General features: G+C 42.2%; 1 long non-coding RNA gene across 1 annotated transcript; it reads right to left on the reverse strand.

Moving 5' to 3' along the window:
* Positions 1-1,096: 1,096 nt before the first annotated feature.
* Positions 1,097-2,935, reverse strand: LOC129674178 (uncharacterized). Its single transcript, XR_008719777.1, has 3 exons — positions 2,815-2,935; positions 1,338-1,495; positions 1,097-1,241 (listed from the first exon to the last, which is right to left on the reverse strand). It is a non-coding gene; the product is annotated as an uncharacterized LOC129674178 (long non-coding RNA).
* Between the last annotated feature and the right edge of the window lie 11,429 nt (positions 2,936-14,364).

The following is a 14,364-nucleotide window of genomic DNA, read 5'->3' on the forward strand; positions in this document are numbered from 1 at the left end:
ATGCTGATCTTTTCTAGATCGATCCATTTACCTGCAAATTTCATGATTTCCTTTTTAATACCTGAGTAGCATTCCAATGTGTAAATGTACCACAATTTCTGTACCCATTCCTCAGTTGAGGGACATCTATGTTGCTTCCAGATTTTAGCTATTACAAATAAAGCTGCTATGAACGTGGTTGAGCAAATGTCCTTGTTGTATAGTTGAGCATATTTAGGATATATGCCCAGGAGTGGTATACCTGGATCTTGAGGTAGCACTATTCCCAATTTTCTGAGAAAGTGCCAGATTGGTTTCCAAAGCGTCAACCACGTATCTTAATCTTCTAACTGTAAAAGCAAAATTTCAAACATACAGTCTCTCTCTTGCCACATCTAAAGACAGTTGCAAAGAATGACAATTATACCAAGGGCTCTTACCAAGGCTCACAACCGTTCCGAAATACTGTGACTCACACAGCTCACTTGCTATTAATAGAAGAGTCTGATGACTAACTTTGTATCTTTAGAATCTAGTGGGAATTTTCAAATCTGCAATACCTATGCTGGTCCTTTATTCTTCCTTCACCTTAAAACAGATTCGGGATCAGGCAATAACTATTTGAAAATATCGAGGGTTATTTTTTTGGTTGTTTTTGTTTTTTGACACCAGGTTTCTCTGTGTAGCTCTCCTAGAACTTACTCTGTAGACCAGACTGGCCATGAACTCAGAGATTAAGATGTGACTTATATACAGTAAATTTTAAGGTCATTTGACAACTGCTTCCTGCCCACAGTCATGCACGTAGTTATCTCATAATCATAACACAAAGGCATCCCTCCATTGCTCAAGCCCCCCCCCCACTTTGGCCCATGAAAATCATTCATCTATTTTGTCTTCATAGTTTTGTCCCTTTCAGAATGTTTTGTGAATGTTATCAGGCATAAGGAGCTTTTTGAATTGTCCTCTTTAATTTAGTATAGTGCATTTGAGATGCTTCAACATTCATCAGTTAAGACTGCTGCTAGCATTCTACTGAGAAAGATATCTCAGTAGCCTATTAAATATCAATGATTCTATCTTATAGACAAAACCGATTTGTTACACAATTTTGTATTTATTAAGAAAAGGAATCCTGGGCCTAATGGCACACATCCTTAATTCCAGTACTTGGGAGGTAGAAGCAGGCAGACCTCGGAGGTGAAGGGCAGAGTCTACAGAGTGAATTCCAGGACAGCCAGAACAGCATAGTGAGATCCTGTCTAAAAACAAAACCCCAAATGAACATCATCATCAACAACAACCCTCCTCCCAAACCCAAAAAGAAATAAAGAGAAAAATAAAATTAATTTACATACATCACCTCTTGACTTTAGATTTATCTGAACATATATTAAACATTTCAAGAACCACTTGGTCACGTACTTTAGGAAACAGTGGATATTTGTTCATTCAGCTTAAAAAAAATTGTGGTATACATTTGAATCATGTGGTCCCAAAGATTTTATTTTTCCACCTAAAGGGAACAGAGCACACAGGGAGATCTTTGCTGACATCAGGTAATAATTTGCTTTATCAAAATATTCTGAAGTGGCTTGTTTCCACTTAAACCCTACTAATCTTCTACCCCATGGAGGCAACAGGTGGCTTAGAAAATAGCCAGTAGAAAGATAATTCTTGCCCTTCAGGATGGGCGCCAATGGAAAAAAGTGACCTGAAATACAGACCTCAGGCCTGACATGATGAAAATCTAATCACAGCTGCTGTCTCTTAGAGCTGTCACTCATCGTGTTTTAATTTCACAGTTTTGATTTAATCTTTTCTAAATACAGCACTGGATAAATACAGAACAAGATAAGAGTTCCCAGAAAAGAAGCCAGGTTGGTACTGGCCCTATCCTGCCAGTCCCCAGTCCTCTGGGCTTTATTTTCTGTGGAAACTGCATCTCCAGGGCTCAGTTTTTATGCTCCGGGGGACAGAGCTTATCTATTAGCTTGTAAGCCTAACAGGAATCCCTGAGGGAGTCAGCTGGTATGCCTGCCCTGGTCATGCTAACTTGTAATGTACGCCACACTCCAGAAAAAGAAGAGTGTTTTCAGTGATCTTCCCTTTTTCCAAGGCTGTCATTAGACCTCTTCTCAGGCATGGGGTGTGTTATTTTTATTATGAATCTGTATTATAAAAAACGGGAATACGATGTCTCCGTTCTAAGCGTACAGTGTTGACGGGTGAGTCAATATTTGTAAATTCCAGGTCCCCAGATCTGCATGTTCTTGCCAATGCCCCTTTCCAGTCAATTCTCCCTCCACCCAGTTGTAGGCAATTGACAATTAAAAAAAAAAAAAGAATTGTAGTAGTGATTTTTTTTTGTTACTGTAATAAAATACCTTAACAAAAAGCAACTTATAGACAAAAGTTTTTATGTTGGCTTATAATTCCAGAGAAATAAGAGCCCATCGTAATGGAGAGGGGCTGGTGAGATTCCTCCCCAGGAAGCAGCATTAACAGTTTCCTAAGATCCAAGTGGCAAACAGGCACAAGTTCACTCTGAGGGCCCAATGAGTTTATTGGGCTTCCTTACAGAGCACAGCTGTGGTGTTAATTGAGGGGATGTGCGTGCTATTCCCCTGCCAGCAGGCCATACCTCAAAAGCCTTCATTCGGGAGAGACCAGGGCTTCCCTGTACTCACATAGACCGAGTCGTGGCCCTCAGAACCCCCAGCCTGTATACTCCAGTCCTTCCTTGACGCCATGTGCTATTAAGGCAATGTTACATAAAACAGGTGGCAAGGAACAACTGGATACTGGGGTGAGGGGCTCATGATATCTCCTCACCTTAAACAGTCAAAAGTCCATCTGCGGTGGTCCTTTTGCAAGGAGTTGCAGCTGCACTCCCCAAGAAGGCTGTAGCTTGGATTGGGTGAGGAGAGCACACAAACACAAGGAGACCACACATTCCCAGCCACGCGCGGAGGAGGGCGGAACAGAGCCCGGCCCCAGCGGTGCATTTCCTCCAGCAAGGCTCCGCCTCCTCAGCCAGCAACACCGGCCCGGACAGTGGTCTCTTCAAACCACCGCAGTAGGTTCATTTTGTATTTTCTAGTATTTCTTATAAATACTAGGGCCTGGCTTGTTTGCATGGCCTACACCTTTTAAGACTCATCTGTGTTGTTGCTTGCATCTGTACTCATTCCCTAGCTTCCGCTGTGTTCCATCTTACGCGTTTATCACAGCCTGTTTATCTGATAGTGTGTTAATGAACATTTGGACCATAGCTTTTTGATAATGTGTGAAGGTGCTGCAGACATTTGTGTGTAGTTTATGTAGTTTTCATTTCACTTGGGCAAATACTCAATGAAAAAATGGTTGGTTTTTGTGAGTTAATTTGTTTGTTTATCTGACGTTTCTTGAAGATCAGGATGGATGTCTTTCAAATGCTTGCTGGATGTTATGTGAACTTGACACAAACTAACGTCATATGAGAAGAGGGAACCTCAATTAAGAAAATAATTCCATGATCTGGACCTAGGCCTCCAACAGATATCTAACTGATGAGAAGCTTGGTCTTCGTGTGGGTTTCCTAGCAAGTGGAGCAGAGTCTGTCTCTGACTCTGTTGCCTGCTTTTGGATCACTTTCTCCTGGAGAGGCTGCCTTGTCTGGCCTCAGTGGAAAAGGATATGCTTAGTCCTTATGTGATTTGATGTGCCAGGATGGGTTGGGTGAGTGTTTCCTTTTCTGAGGAGGAGGGGAGTGGGGGAAGGGAGAAAGGGAGAGAGGGTGAGACTGGGGGAAGAGAAAGGAGGGAGCCATGATTAGAATGTAAAATGAATAAACTAATTGATTTTAAAAAACAAAAGAAAAATTGTTTACTTATTCATAAAGCTGCCCACTTTTGGCCTATTGTAAAGACCTCAATATCAACACTTTTAACACCCATGATAAACAGCCCAAACACCACAGTGTTAAATGACCGCAATGTTAAGTCAGTAAGAGTCCACTATAGGATAGGTCAAGGAAGTCTTCATGAAGAACTGACTTCTAAGGCATCTTTGCAACCTTTGGTGGTTAGTTCTTTGAAATGTCTAATGCTTCTGTAATTGTATATATTTTCATTCCACTTATTTTCAATAGTAAAATCTGTTGGAATATGTTTCTGTTGCTTGTAGGTAGGCATGATTTAGAACACAGAAGAACATTTATAAATACATTTAAACAAAGCTGGACTGGAAACTGGATTTCCGTTTTCATGATGTTGGGCAGGGAATATGATGATTTCATTTCCCCTGGAATAAAAATGGATAAACAGGAGCAAAGGTATTTACTTGTACAAATGCAGTTGGGTTGTATGAACTTTTTTGTTTCAATGTAAATGTTTTGTAACCATCTAAAGGCAGTAAATAATTATATTTCTATTTTCCAGACCAAAGCATAGATTTCAACTGTGGTGTAATCCTATGAGCAAGATAATGAAGATGAGACATGACTTGTAATGGGAACTTGTCTCTCCTAAACACAACATCTCTGTGTTGGCCTGCAAAGAGGCCCAGTGCTTGAGAGCACTTGTTCTTCCAGAAGATCCAGTTTTGCCTCCCAGCACCCACATGGTGGCTCACAACCATCTATAACTCCAGTTCCCGGAGATCAGTGCCCATTTTTGACATCTGAGGGCTCTGCATGAACATGGTACACAGACATACATGAAGTCATTCATACATATAAAACAAAATAAGCAAATCTTTTGTTTGTTTGTTTTTTGTTTTTTGTTTTTGTTTGTTTTTTGAGAGCCTTGGCTGTCCTAGACTCACTTTGTAGACTAGGCTAGCCTCGAACTTACAGGGATCTGCCTGCCACCCCATCCTTTAGGCATACACTGCCACACTTGGCAATAAGTTTTAAACAATTAAACACACACACACACAATATGTGTGTATATTCGAAAAAAAATTCACAACAACTGGGTTGTTCAGTAATTCTGGGAGGATTATAACACTAATATGATCATATCAAGTAAACCAGGAAAGTCAAATCACATTATTAGGTACTATAAAGTTTAAAAATTTCAACATTAGGAAGGTTAAAAATTTCAAGTTAAAAAAGAAATCCCTCCCCCTTAATTCTCCTCAAAATTTGGTACATTGGAGCTGGAGAAATGGCTCAGTGGTTAAAAGCACTGCTTGTTCTTCCAGAAGACTTGGGTTCAATTCTCAGCACTCATGATTTAGCCTGGGCTGGCCTCACATTCATGACAATTCTCTTTCCTTATCCTCTCTGTATTGAGATTCTAGGCATGAGCTGGCTGACACCATGTTTTAGGGAATCACATTTTGTCAGAATCACTCAGTTCTCTGGGAAGCTAGATAATGTGAAACAAATATGTGATAATGAAAACCTTTGCTTCCAAGTTTCTTTGTTTTGCTCAGTCTGTGATGATTCAGTGTACCGAGACATGCCAATGGAGAAGTCCAGGCCAGCCAACTCCCTGGGAACTCTTTCATCCACAGGCAAGACAGCCTATGTTTATTCTGCTGCCTGGTGCTGGCAAGGATAATGCCTGTGTTGTTGGAGGAAGGACCTCGATGTCCTCTACAGACATACTCCAAAGCAACACCGAGACAAGCACTCAGCCAAGCAGTTAACATTTAGGACATGGGATTAAAGAGGAAATGTGGCTGTTATTTAACCTTAGTGGGAATTCTGCCCACTCGTCTGTCTGAGTTTCTATACAACCCGGACTACTTTCTGTCATGTTTTTTGAAAACAGAAAACATTTTCCAACCCTTGGCCCACCCTCCCACCTTTGGGCAAGAATTCATGACTACTGTCAGCCATTAGATCCTACTAATGTAGCTGTGCCTTGTGACCAATATGTGTGATAATTTTGCTGAAATACAGCTGTATGTCACCTCTGTGCTCACTGTGAAAGGCCTACACTTCACTCTGTCAGACACAGAAAGAAACACAAATGTAACTAAAAACGTGTTTATTATGTTCAGGTGCTTATAGTCTAACATGCATTTTGAAAATTGATGGTCAATAAACTAATACAATGTTTCTTTTTATCATTAAACTCAAAACAGGAAGTATGTGAAAAATACAGATTTTTTTTTAGGGCTTGTTATTCCTATATTACAAAACGAAATTCAGTGTATATATAAAACTGGCTGAAGAGATGGCTCAGTGCTTAAGATGTCTGTGCTGCTCTTCCAGAGGACCTGAGTTTCATTCCCAGCACCCTCTACAGGTGGCTCACGCCACAAACACCTGTAACTCTAGCTTCAGCATATTTGGGAGCCTGCATTCACACACACACACACACACACACACACACACACACACACACACACACACGTTCACGTGCAATTATGTAAATGATAACTTAGTTTTTAGGATCTTGGAAATGGGGAGAAAGCTTTACTTTTCCTGAGTTAATTTAAGTAACATATAAGCTGCAATCTAAGTAGTTAATAGTCAATGAAACTTAAGAATTAAAATGCTTTTATGGTTTGCATATACTTGCTCAGTCTAAACCATTTTTACAATATTTATTCTTTTCTCTATGTGTATATGCCTCATGTGTGTGGGTGGTGGGTAGCAAGATTTAGAGCACTTGTAAGCTACCTGATATGGTGCTGTGAAGCTAGCTCCTGTTCTCTGGAAGAACCAGAAGCACTGCTAACTGCTGGGGCACCTCTTTAGCCACAGGTTGTTATTGTTTATGTGTACACGAGTAGGCCATGCTTGCTCAGGTGCTGTAAGAAGCTGGGGGTACAGGCAGTCATGTGTTGCTCCACGTGAGTGCTTGGAACCGAACTCAGGACCTCTGGAAGAGCAGCAAGTGCTCAAAGCTCTGAGCCGCCTCTCTAGCCACTGTCTCTCTGTAGTCTTCGCTGCCCTAGAACTCATGATCCTTCTGCTCAGCTTCCCAAATGCTGGGCTTACAATGCTGTGTTAACCATGTTAGGCTTGGAAGACTTTGAAAATTTCATACACTTGTAATGCCTATATCTCTGAATTGCTTGCCATTAGAAATGGTGACAAACACCTTTTCTCTCTCTCTCATCTCATCAAAAGGTATTTTAAAAGAAACAAACCCATTAGAAACAAAGAATACAGAAAAGGTAGCAAATTCTGGAAACTAAAAGACAAATGCAAACTCATACTGTATTTTAGGGAGGGTTATATTTCTCTGAATATTCTAATTGTAGCTTCTTGATTTTCATCTGTAAGTATGATCTATATTATAATTTCTCTCTTATATGACCTTTTGATTTTCTTGGCTTTACTTTTGAGGTTGTTTCTTTTTTAGGGAAACTGATTGCAAGGGCCGACCTATTTTAATTTCAGACCGAAACAGAGACCAGACTGAGGTGGTTAAGCAGTGCCTTCCTCAGCTCTATGCTACTCTGGTCTCTGGCCTGGCCTTCAGGCCAGCATGCATTCCTGTCTCTCAGACTTCAGCAGTTTGGGTTTCCAGACTCTTAAATCTCCACAGGTAAAGGGAGCCCTTCCTCTAGAGCATCACCGGGAGAACGAGGCCTGCCTCCGAGCCTTTCGCAGGCACTCAGCTCTTAGCCAAGGGTGGGTCTGCTGGACTTCGCCTGGGCACGGGAAGGAGCCTGGACAGATCGAATAACAGTGGGTTTAGAACCTTGTTACGTTTTCACACTTGCATCACTCCTGAAGTGCAGCTTTAGCTCAAAAGGACCTCAGTCCATCAGCATCATAACCAAATTATCCTAGATCGAGCATCCCAGGCTCATGTTGAACTCGATAAATGGTTCCTTCGGTTGAAGAAACACTACAAAATTCAAGGTTCTAATTTTAAAACAGTCTAGGTAAGGGCTACGTTGTGGCTTTAGAAAGGAGACAGGGGATTTTACCTTGGTTCTCAAAGGGTATGTATATATTTCCATATGAATCAGACATAAGGTGATGTGATTCGATGGCATGCTTCAATACCATAAAACATGATTTTCTGAAGTTTATCTTTTAAATGTTGGATTTCATATATTTGTTTAAAGCTTTCTGACCTCCGCATTCCAAGAAGCAAGGTCACCTCTAACAATGCAATATAGTGCTCAATCCCCTTTCTTGCTTTGAGTCTTGGGCCAGAAATGACTGCAATTTTGGTTACTAAAGAAGGAAGTAATCTTCATTATTTCCTTTTTCTTTGTACCGTATCCTTTTATTTTCCTGACCAAAAGTGTTTTGCACCTTAAAAAGTATTAAATGCATTTACTGAAAAAAATTCTTACAGAATGTTAAACAGAAATGAATAGTTCAGTGAACCCCTTTGCGACTGTTGTATACCGATTTTTAGTGCTATCATATTTAACTTGGTATTATCATTACTTTTGTTGGGAGTAAGTGTTGAAGCAGGATCTCATGTTGCCCAGGCTGGTCCCATACCAAGTAGGCAAGAATGACCTTTGAACTCCTGGTTCCCCTGCGTCCACACCCCAGTGATGGGATTACAAGCATACTCTAGCTTCCCATCCATGATAGCTATCTCTTTTCATTGTGACTATGTTTATATCCAAGCTAACACACCTTTAATTCCAGAACTTGGGGACAGAAGCAGGCAGATCTCTGAGTTCAAGGCTAACCTGGTCTCCAGAGCAAATTCCAAGACAACCGGGGCTAAACCGAGAAACCCTGTCTCAACAAAAAAAGAAAAAAAGAAAAGAAAAACCAAGTTAACAGGTAAAAAAACTCATCCTGCATTTTTTTTGGTCAGTGTAAGAGTTCTGTCATAAACACTGTTGCTTGTTTGGAGAACAAGTCTTACTTTGTTTCCCTGGCAGGCCTAATGCTTGTTGTGTGGTCCAGACTGCCTTTGTCCTCACAGCAGTCCTCCTGCTTCGGCATCCCAAGTGCTGGAATTACAAGTGTGCATCATTTTGTCTGGCTCACTTTTAATTTATGACATTGCAACCCTGGTATTTGTAAACAGGAATAAGAAAAAATAATGTTAGCTCTTTCAAAGCTCCCCAAGAAACAAAACATACAAGACAGGGACATTTGTTTTCTTGATTACTGATAGGGAGACTAGAAAGGGCCACAGAAACTTGCCTCGTGCACTATGTGGCTAGAGCAGCCAGCCTGGATCCAAAGCTTCCTCGAGGTAGCAAACAGGAAAATTATTGTGGCAATGGGCCTCTCCTGCCACCGTGCTTATTTCTAGGGAAGAATACACAAAGGAGAATAAATCAACAGTTTGAATGGCATACATAGTCAACTCATAGACCTATAACTTAGCAAAAATGGAGCTGTGGTTAAAAGTGGGACAGCCTTCTCGCTCTCTGAGCACCCTGCCCAGGACTGCTTGTAAGCGTGGTCATGTCGTGTTTGAATGTGAGGCATCTGCACACAGGCCTGTGTCTGAGGGCTCCGTCTCCAGTAACATGCCGAGTTCAGAGGTGGTGGAGCCTTTGGGAACAGGCCTGCCCAGCAGAGCTGAGGCTTAGAAGTGATGGCTGCTTCTGCTTCCTGACATTCTCTCTTCCTCCTGCTGGATGTGACCAGCCACCACGTGGTCCAAATCTTCCCACCGCTGTGGATTCTGTCGTGTCTCCCTGCGACGGTAGGCTGAAACTGTGAGCCAGAAAGACCCCTCTCGTCCTTCAGGTTGCTCTGTCAGGCACAGCGATGAAAAAAGTAACTTATAGACTTGGGAAGAACTCACAGTTCACAAGAGAGGGTGCCCCTTGCTCGTTTTCTCCAGACCATTTTCTTTGCCCAACATGTAGTGCTTTGCAAAATTAAGAGCTGTCATTATAAAGTATATTAAAGTACGCAAACAGTGCAGAGAATAGCACAAGTATATATGTGCTGGACTGGGGATGTAGCTCAGTGGTAGAGCTTAGTATGGCTTAGTATGGGTGAAACATATATAACACTGCCGCGCCCCAGTGTGTGAGTGTGCCTGTGTACACGCTTGTGCATACTAAAGTAGATAAATCTAAACCTTTAAAGGAAGTAATAAAACAGATGCTCTAACGATAAAATGCTCCTCCTAATTTAGGAGATCCCACGATCCATCCTTGGTAGTTTGTAGCTTAACGAAGCATAGGATTCTAATTGAAAATCATTTTACCCTTATGAGAGCTGGTGTAGTTTTCAGTTTAACTAGATTAAGAAATGCCCGGGGCATCAGTGAGACACTCCTTTTGTCAGTAAGGGTTTGTCAGTAAGGGTGTTTCCAGACAGGATTAACTGTGGAGGTAGGCCCACCCTGCATGCGGGTGGCGCCAGCCTCCTGAGCTAGGTCACCAGCTAAATAGAACAAGGAAAAGAAAGCCAGACAAACGCCATTGTTGTCCTTTCTCATAAGCATCTTCTTGAGACCTAGAACAGGGCCTGGCCCCACCTCCATTCCTTTCCTACCTGATGGATTATCCCCTGGGGAGTTAGGCTCAAGTGAACCCTCTTAGGTCACTTAGGGCAGGCATTGTGCCCAGCAGTGAGAACACTAACTAGTGCCTCTCCAAGATGTTTATTTCATCAGTCTGTGGTGTGTGTGTGATGTGCAAATATATGCGCAGGTACACCTGCGCAGGAATGGAGGCTGGAGCTCCTTTCAGGAGCATATGCAGCCTGCTTCTTCCTTCTGTGGAAAACCTTTGTCACAGCACTTTTTCCCTAAGAATGAGTCTTGGCATGAGTCTATTTTTATCCATATGCTATGTGCTCTAACAACCCTTTCCATATGGGACCCATGACCTTCTGCTTCATAAAATGTTATTAGATTACTCTTTCAACGAATTTCTCTAGAGCATTTTTCATGCTCCTTACTATTATTTGAGGACTAGACATGATGAGATAATGTCCCAAATTTAATTTTTTGGAGGGTACGTGGTCAAGATGGGGTTTTTCTGTATAATCCTGACTGTCCGGGAACTCATTATGTAGACCAGGCTGGCCTCAAAGATTCTAAAGGCATGCCCTACCTGTGAAATTAAAAAAAAAAAAAATTATGTTACAGCTCTTTAACTTTTTGATCTACTTCCTAGAAGATTTTCTTACCTTATCTTCAAGCCTTTTAATTTGTTTCTACTATATTTATAATTTCTAGAAACTACTTCATTCTGTTCTTCTAATCCGGTATTCTGTTCTTTTCTATCTGAAAGTTTAAATAATAACATTGTCTCCTCTTTGTATAGTCAGTCTTCTTAGCTGTTTAATGTGTCTTTGTGCTCATCACGGTGGTGCATTCCTGTAATCCCAGCACTCAGGGAGACAGAGGCAGGTAGATCGCTGTGAGTTCCAGGCCAGCCTAGTATACAAAGCAAGTCCAGGAGAGCCAAGGCTACACAGAGAAATCCTGTCTCAAAAAGCAAAACAAAACAAAAGAACTCCTCAAATAACAACAAAACAAAGCAACACTAAAACCAAAAACCAAAACAAAGAGTGTAATGTGTCCTCGTTTGGGTGGCTCTCTCTATTCCACAGCGTTCCTTCAGTCCTTGGTGCCTGCCTTTATGATTTAATTCCCAGTCTGTGGGTAGAGCTGCGGGCCAGGAACTGTATATGGAGGTGTTTGGCTAAGTCACTTTCTTGGGGAACTCTTTGTGCCTGGGGTTTTTTCAAGAGGAGACTCTTTTCCAGAATGGGGTCTTCATTTCTGTGCTTTGCTGGTAAATACCACTGCTAATGTCTCTGTCAGAAACATCAGTGAAGGAACAGGGCGTGCTCGTATTTAATATGAAACATTTCCTCCAGTCCCTCTGTTTTTGCTTTGGTAGCCTTGATCACAACTGTTCCCTGAAGTCTCCAGTCAAGAAATGCACAAGAGAGCCGGGCGCAGTGGCTCATGCCTGTAATCCCAACACTCAGGAGGCAGAGGCAGGCAGATCTCTGTGAGTTCAGAGCCAGCCTGGTCTACAGAGAGAGTCCAGGACAGCCAAGGCTACACAGAGAAACCCTGTCCCAAAAAACCAAAACCCAAACAAACAAACAAACAAACAAACAAACAAACAAACTCCCAAGCCCCCTCAAGATTATTAGAAAACTGTCTACACAAGAGGGGTGGTAGGGTCAGGAAGGATGTGCCGCATCTAGCACTGTTTGGAGGCTGGCCTGACTAAGGAAATGAGGAAACAAAGAAAGGACAGGCACACAGATACGTAAATGTACAGAAAAGTAAGGATGGGTGAGCCATACACTTTGGTGGAGAAGCACCATCAGCTTATGCATTCAGCTTGTTCATTACATATGGCAGTGTGAGCAGGTGGGAGATTGTAAAGGAGAAGGAGGAGGAAGTGGAGGGGAAGGAGGAGGGAGGAGGAGGAAAAAAAAGGAGGAGAAGGAGGGAGGCTTGCTGACCATTTTGGGTCTCTGCAGGTGAGCAGGCACAGGCTGCAGTCACCGAAGTGGAAGAGCTATGGTTTCTGCGTAGAGTGGTTTTAGTTGAAGGTCAATCATTCCTAGCTTCTGTACTTGGACCACAGGAAGGCTTTCCCATTCCTCTGAATCTGACCTGGGGAAGGCTCTTCTATTCCCAGGAATCTGAGGCACTGAATTTTGGACATGGACTGTGCTCACATCAATACTACACAGCATTTGGGACTTTTTCCATGAGGGCAGGGATGCTTTCAAGGAACACCCTTCTGTTTATAGTTCACTGCCGATTTCAGCTCCTGAATTAGAGGATCAGGAATACAATATTTCCAAGGGCTAAGAGAAAAGAGCCTGTGACAGTGGTATCTGTGTGACTGAGGAACATGCTGGAGATTCTGTTGCCAACAAATGTAAATTTGCTTAATGAAGTTAAAAAAAAAAACTGAACAAGAAATAAGTGACGTGATCCACCATCCAACTAATGTGTTTGAGTGTTCAATATGAAATATGACTCAAGGGGAGAAATGTGCTGCCAGGACTCCCCAGCACCTTAGTTGCCTTCCCAGGTTCTGTACTTCCGCAGGACACACCCTGCTCTGGGAGCTGATATGATGATAGCTTGGAAACAGGCAAGACAAAAGTCAGATTTCTTTGTTTGGATTTCCTTACCTAAGATATGTCAGCAGATTTGGTTAAGTCCTAAAAGTCTTAACCTCAATATTTCTCTCATGCCTAGTCTATAGCCAAATTTGGTCTCAAACTCATAATATTTCTGCCTCAGCCTCCCAAATACTGAAGTGAGTGGTTACATGCCACCATTACAATGTTTTTGTTCTTATGTTTGGAATTTCTTCTTGCTGTTTGCTTTCCTGATAAGCTTGTCCTCACTAGAAACCAACATTTTTATATAGTTTCAAAAGTCTTGGAATTCCCTAGACAGAATTGCTCATATTTTTCTCTGTACTTTCAAGTACCCTGGATGGTATTATTGTATTTTGTGTGACTGTGGGACTAATTATAAGATCGTATTCACTAAAATACGAGTATACTCACAAGTAAAGGTGTGAACGTATCAGAAGCCAGGTGTGTGTCTCCTTGTGTTCCTTCTCTACCATGTGGCTCAATCTCAGAAACAGAAGGCATCCAGCAGCTGCAGCTTAGCTGTGCTCTGCGTGCTCATGCTCCATTCATTCAGGTCAGCCTCTCTGTCAGTAGCCGTCTCCTTGATTTGCGCCGTCACCCCTGTTTTACACTCCACATCACCAAGAGTCAGATCGCTTCCTTATAAAGCAAGATGGCACAGCTTCTGCCCCGAACAGGTTTTGTTTTTAAGAAATCATGTAAAACGTCTATAAGTGCATACAAAACTTGCAAAGAAACTACAATTTAATTTAAAGATATAGTGATTATTAAGCAGAAGTGTTTGAGGGTAGGTGGAGCTGACCCAGAGAAAAGACCTATGCCGTGAGCTACTACGCACACACAGGGAAGTGTGGTGGTGTACCCGCCTGGCTGTCCTCACTCACCCTCAGCTGCCTGCCACCAGAACAGTCACGCCCTCTGCTTGGCAGCTGGAGTGCTCTCAGCAGATATGAAGTCACACGCATGCACGCACGCACGCACGCACGCACACACACACACACACACACACACACACACACACTTTAGTTCTTCAGTGCTGCACAATTGGCAGTCCTTAAAGTGGAAATCTCCGCAAATTTGATCTTACCTGAATCAAACATCTCCTTAGTGCAGAGAAGTCTGGTCAATTCTTGGGGCTGGCATCCTTCAGCTGCCTTTTTCTATTTGGCAGCCTTGACATTGTGGTGGTGGTAAGCATTCATTTTTCTATTTCGTGAGGAAATCCTAAGTTTGATGTTAGTCTCCCTCTTAATTTTCCAAGTGGCAGGGAACAGCACTGCCATTTTTGGAGATAGTGGTAGAGATAGTTACTTTAGGGAAACAACTTTCTCTCTGGAGGGCGTTAAGCCTGAAGGAAGAGGGGAGAACACTTGTTCTTTGCTTTTCTCCCCCACGCTATATAC

This window comes from Psammomys obesus, unplaced genomic scaffold (genome assembly GCF_907164565.1).
Source record: "Psammomys obesus unplaced genomic scaffold, mPsaObe1.curated_primary_1811, whole genome shotgun sequence".
Classification (NCBI taxonomy): Eukaryota; Metazoa; Chordata; class Mammalia; order Rodentia; family Muridae; genus Psammomys; species Psammomys obesus.